Source organism: Typopeltis vanoorti, chromosome 2 (genome assembly GCF_054136105.1).
Source record: "Typopeltis vanoorti isolate ZY-2024b chromosome 2, IOZ_Tvanoo_1.0, whole genome shotgun sequence".
Lineage (NCBI taxonomy): Eukaryota > Metazoa > Arthropoda > Arachnida > Uropygi > Thelyphonidae > Typopeltis > Typopeltis vanoorti.
The window spans coordinates 42,213,319-42,219,406 of NC_143550.1; the positions used below are offsets into that span (position 1 = coordinate 42,213,319).

General features: G+C 35.2%; 1 protein-coding gene across 1 annotated transcript in view; it reads right to left on the minus strand.

The window, feature by feature from the left end:
• Positions 1–5,496, minus strand: part of LOC150108965 (uncharacterized) — a 127,399-nt gene extending 121,903 nt beyond the window's left edge. Inside the window, exon 1 of the mRNA XM_090411124.1 lies at positions 5,370–5,496. The gene's annotated coding sequence lies outside the window, so the exon portion shown is untranslated. The remainder of the gene's footprint in view (positions 1–5,369) is intronic.
• Between the last annotated feature and the right edge of the window lie 592 nt (positions 5,497–6,088).

The window sequence follows — 6,088 nt, forward strand, 5'->3', positions numbered from 1 at the left end:
ACAAGGGTGTTTTGGCAATGGGAAAATTAAGGGATCTGCATTATGAGTTGTTGGCATATTCACCCTATTCCCCAGATATCGCTCCCTCTGACTCTGTCTCTTCCCAAAACTAAAAATCTTCCTCGCCGATCAGCGTTTTTCTTCGAATCAAGAGGTTATTGCAGCTGTAGAGGGATATTTTGCAGATCTTACCGAGAACTACTACAGGGACGGGATAATTGTGCTGGAGCATTACTGGAATAAATGTATTAGTTTTAAGGGAGATATTATGTTGAAAAATAAAATAATTTTTAAATTATAAATTCGTTTTTTCATTGTTAGACCTTAGACCGAGAACATTTCAGACCACCCTCGTATATATATGATGATGATGATGATGAACAGCCTATTTTTCTACCCACTCCAGGTAAAAGGCCTGTCCTATTGAGGGAGGGTTGGGCTCTACTAGTCCCATATATATATATATATATATATGTTCAGCGTCAAAGTCGGTTCGATCAACAGGAATGGTCATCGGTGTTTTGGGATGCTAAAGGCATTTTGTTTATATATATATATATATATTATTTGATATATATTATATTATATATCAAATATATAATATAATTTAAAACCGAATATATTATTTGATATTCGCAACTAAAACAACATCGCACTATCGGTTGGTGGCAGTAAATAATCCTGCGTATATAACTGCATCAGTAAAGTGTTTGAAAAGATCCAACAGGCTGTGAGTTCGACCATGGGCATCAATATGCTGTGAATGTTCTTAGGCAGTAGATAAATTTCATTGACCAGTTTAAGACTACCACTCTGCTTATTGGAGGCCTTAACTGCTTGAGACCTGCTAGGTTTCCGGATTATTTAACTCAGCACATTCTCGGTACTAATGATAACGTAGTATAGACTAATATACTTGATTCACATTCAAAAAAAAAAAAAAAAAAGAAGAAGAAGCAGAAGTAAAGTAGGCAAGCATGATAACCTGTAGTTAAGTCGGTATCGACAACGCTTTTGGTTAAAAAGACCTCAGTTCGAATCTCGAGTAAGACACAAAGAACCTTCTTAAGGGATTTGTAGTCAAATGGTAGTTATTATTATTGTTATTATTATTATTATTATTATTATTAAGAGAGACCTCCAGGGAGTCAGAGACTCATCAAGGGAGGCCAGATACTACACACACACCAGCTATCATACTTATTATTCAATTCAGTCACACTGCTTGCATTCACAACAACCAAAGGCAATCCATTCCAATCACGCACCACTCTATGAAAGAAATATCTAGCCCTCACACCCTTCTTGGCAGCTTTCATTCTCAACTTCCATGCCCTCTCGTCCTTTCCCCATCCTCCATAAATTGAAAACTTCCATCAATTGAAATCCTGTATGACCCTTTCAGAAGTTTGTAAGTCTCAATCACCACTCTTTCTTCTGTTTGCTAATGTCTGCCGTCTAAAAATTTATTCCACAATTCTGATATCATTTTTAACACTCTCCTTTGTACTATAATCAGAACCGCAACTGAAACCAGGAGACCAGACCTGTGCAAAATATTCCAAGTGAGGTCTTCTGAAGACCTTGTAAAGAGGCAAAATAAGATCCTTATCTTTACATGTGAACATTCATTTCAACATTGCAATTATCTTTTGAATTGTATTTGCAATGTTTGCCACATGGATCCTGAACTTCAACTTCCGATCTACTAACACTCCAAGATAGCCTCATCAGTTTCTTCAAGCCTAATCCCACCAATATAATACGACATTGGATATCTAATCATGCCGAAGTGAATGACATTACATTTACTGACATTGAACTAACACCCATTTTCCCATGCCCACAATTCCAGCCTGTTCAAATCATTCTGCAAGTACTGCATATCAGCAGCATTCCTGATTACCCAACTATCTTTACATCATCAGCAAATAGCTATGTGTCGCTTGTCAAATCCTTCCCAATATCAATAATGTACAGATTAAATAACAGCAGACCAAGCACTGATCTTTGTGGTACACCACTTATTACTTTAAACCTTGCAGACTCAGATACCCCGTATACCATTTTTTGATATCTGCCAGTCAGCCATACGCATGCTAATATTCTATAACCCAAACCAATTTTCTCAGTTTATGCAACAGTCTACCATGTTGTATTCTGTCAAAAGCTTTTGCAAAATCCAAAAGTATCATGGTGTATCCATTTCCCCTTGTCTAATTCAATGGTAACTTTGTTATAGAATGTGAGCAAGTTGCTAAAACATGACCTTCCCTTAGTATACCCATGTTGTTCATTGCAAAGTAGAGATTCACTGTCAATCCATTTCTGAATGCAATGCGAACCCTGACCAATTTTCCCAAAATCTTCTCCATCACTCCTGAGATACCAATTGGTCGACAGTTGGATAAATCGGTCTTTGCACCACCCTTGTGCAATGGAATTACCATGCATTCCTGCGGAATCTTCCCTGTTCTCAGACTCTCATATTAAGCAGTCAGGTCAAAGGAATGGCCAGTTCAGCTGAACACCCTTTTAGCACACGTGCTGATATTCCATCAGTCCCTATTACTGAATTCTTATTCAATTTGTGCAACAGCTCTAATACCTCGTCCTCACACACCTGCATTTCTTCATCTAGTGAAGAGGTAAGAGCTCACTCTTACCTCTTCACTATCCCTTCACATCATCATTTTTTTATGAATCTCCTGCTTAATAAGATTAGGCATTCTGATATTGCATCATTTAAGTACTGTTTAAATGCTCCCCATGCACTGTCGATATTCTTCCCATCCAGCAACTGATCCCATTTGACTGAACTCACTATACTCCTCAGTTGGTCATAATTTCCTTGAATTGTAGTTCAGCATGTAAACGTTTCTGAATGGAACATTCATAAACTTAGTCACTTCCCAAGTGAGTACGGCATGATCACTGTCACCAACCGGAGGCAGAATAGTTACATCTTTAACTGTGATGCCCTCTGACACTATAATCAAATCTAACACTCTATGCCCTCGAGTTCCTTCTGCCACATGCTGCTTGAGGAAGTTGTCTCGCAACAGCTTAATAAATGCGTTTTCGTTCTTCTCATGAGATTCTACTACTACCCAATCAATATTTGGGTAATTAAAATCTCCCATTATGATTACTCTCTTCGCGCTATCTTTTCTATTTGGTGATGTATTTCTTCATCACTAGCAACCGATTCACTAGGTCTGTAAGAACACCCCACTATGTAATCAGTCTTGTTAGATTCCACTTCACGCCATATGGCTTCAAACTCACTTCCACATGAAATATTGTCAGTAGTAGTACTACAATCATACGTCTCAACTCTAACTGGATTCAATTCTTCCGATATCATTAGCAGCAAGCCCCCTCCTCTCCTATCCACTCTATCCTTCCTTAAAATACTGTACCCTCGATACCAGTTAGTAGGTATGATTCTGAAAGCCAGGTACACATGTAGACATCTTCGTACATGTTTAATGGGTCCGAACCGGAGGAACACAAACCCGAAATCGTTCTCTCCTCGTCAACATTTCGATGGCAAAGCCCCATTTCCGTCATGAACACAGTTATATAACATTGTCGCTCTTACACTCATATTCACACACCATTCCTGCCTTTATGATTTAGTTTCAATGATTCAGTGTTAGGTCTCATACCAGTTATTAGTTTTTCTAGACTCCTGATACCAAACGCATTCAGGTGTAGGCCGTTCCTCTTATACAAATCCAATCTTCCCCTCAAACTCACTCCACACATCGAAAAACTCGCATCCATTCCTTCTACACAGGTAGTTGGTCTCGCATGGAGTAATACCAATGTAATACCAATGGCATTACAATTTTAATATGCACTTCGCATCCATGGTAACTTGGACGTATATATACGTCCTGGCCGGTTGTGTGGTGTAAAGAATACACACAGTTCACCGACAAAATATATATTCAACTATCTCGTTAAAGTTATAAAGTTACGAGACCCACGGGTACTCGGTGGGCCAATACAAAAGCTTTGTTGGAAGTGTGTTTCTTTTTATCCAGTATCAGGTCGCAGTGCGTTCGAGCTTTTTTCCCCTCTTTTCTTTGCGATTAATGAAAAATTCACAAAAGAATCAGTAAGGATCGTTACGTGGAGAAGGTTCTCTCCACCCAAATCTTAAATGTATGGATCGAATATTTTATGCAGGATATCTTTCATAATGACTTTTTTCTCTTTGAAAATCGCCGATTTCTTGAAATCATTTTAATCGCAGTTTTCTTTTTATTATTATTATTTTTAAGAATATTTTATTTAGAAATAAAAATTATTAAGGTACCTGCGCTTGGACTATACACGGAGGGAAAATTCAATCTATTTTGTTTTTTCATTAACGGGATTTAGATTATAATGTGTTCCTAGAAAAGCGCGCATTGAATTTAAAGAAAAAACATGCTAACTATAAAATGATCTAAAGATAAACCTCATGAATTACTCCTAGAAGTACGTTCAGGTTCGAGGTAATAATAAGAAAAATGTAGCGCTGAAGAGGTTCATTATTATTAGAGTAAGTTATTATTATTATTATTATTATTCCTGATACCTCCAAGGAGTCCGAAGACTCATCGCGGGAGGACATCTTCAACTGTGTCTACACCTTACCTCTACTACGAATCAACGCCATCTACCGCCCACCTCCAACACCACCACAACTAGTAATTTTTTTTGTCTGTAAATTGCGTGTGTTCTGAAGTTCTAATAATAATAATAATAATAATAATAATAATAATAATAATAATAATAATAATAATAATAATAATAATGAATCCACTAAAAATAGTTAATCTTAAAAAACTATTATAATAACGGAATTAACTCACGTCAATTATTCTTTATTCGTAGAATTTTCACCTGAGTATGATAATTGAATAACTAAATAATTATTATCTAATAATTAAATAACTAAATAATTAAAATAAAATAAAAAATAAACAAATAAATAAATAATAATAATTAAATAAATTTAGAAAATTTAACTTTAGCTACTTAGGTGGCACTTTGTGAATATAACAGTTATTGTTTAATTAGCCTTGTGCCTGTACTGATGACGCCTGTGATACTCAGGTGAAAATTCTCCAAATAAAGAATAATTGACGTGAGTTAATTCCGTATTATAATAGTTAGTAATATGTCCACTCACTGTATTTCCTTACTGAAACTCATAGTTAATTTTTATATAAATATTAATAAAGTATTTATATAAATATGAAAAACATAATTAATTTAGTGATTAAAACATTAAACTAATAAAATGTTTGTTAAAATAAATCCAAAAACCAAAATAGAAATGACCATGTTATATTTTTAGAAGTAAAACATACCTTGTGACTATACTGAAGGCGAGATGAAATGCATTCCTCGTTCTGTTAGTGTCATTCACTAACAATTTACAATGTAGATAATGATCTGAATCGTGTTGAAGCAACAGATAAATAAGCGAACAGAACTATGAACTGGGACTAAAACAAGAATGGTGAAATGACTGGAAATGTTGTAGTGAAATCAAAGATAGAATGAGAACATACTGATAAAATAAGTTATAAATGATGAAATAGATGACAAAATTGTTTTTATCAGCTATAACTCCAAACGGAAATGTAGATTCATTAATCTACATTTCCGTTTGGAGATTAATCTACTTTCGTTTTGGCGTTATGGTCGGGACAGTAATTCCCATTAAAAAAAAAAGAAACTTCATGACGTCAATTACAATGTTTTTCAATTTAATTATCACACATATAATTGGGAATTTCTATAAATAAAAGGATAATCAACATGGCCATAGTATTTAAGATGCAAAATTTTTTATTTTATGGATCTGTCTCGAGTACAGAGCAGGGCTGCCACTCACATTTTTCGAAATTCTCCAGATTAGACCTCAAAAATTCCTCAGATTAGGGAAAATTCCCCAGGTAATAATAACTAGGGCTCGGATTTTTAAGTCGTAAAAATGTGCAAAATATGCGTCCAAGTATACATTAAAATCATCCGAAATATGCTCTTAAATATGAAAAAAACTCAAACTATGCACTTAAATATT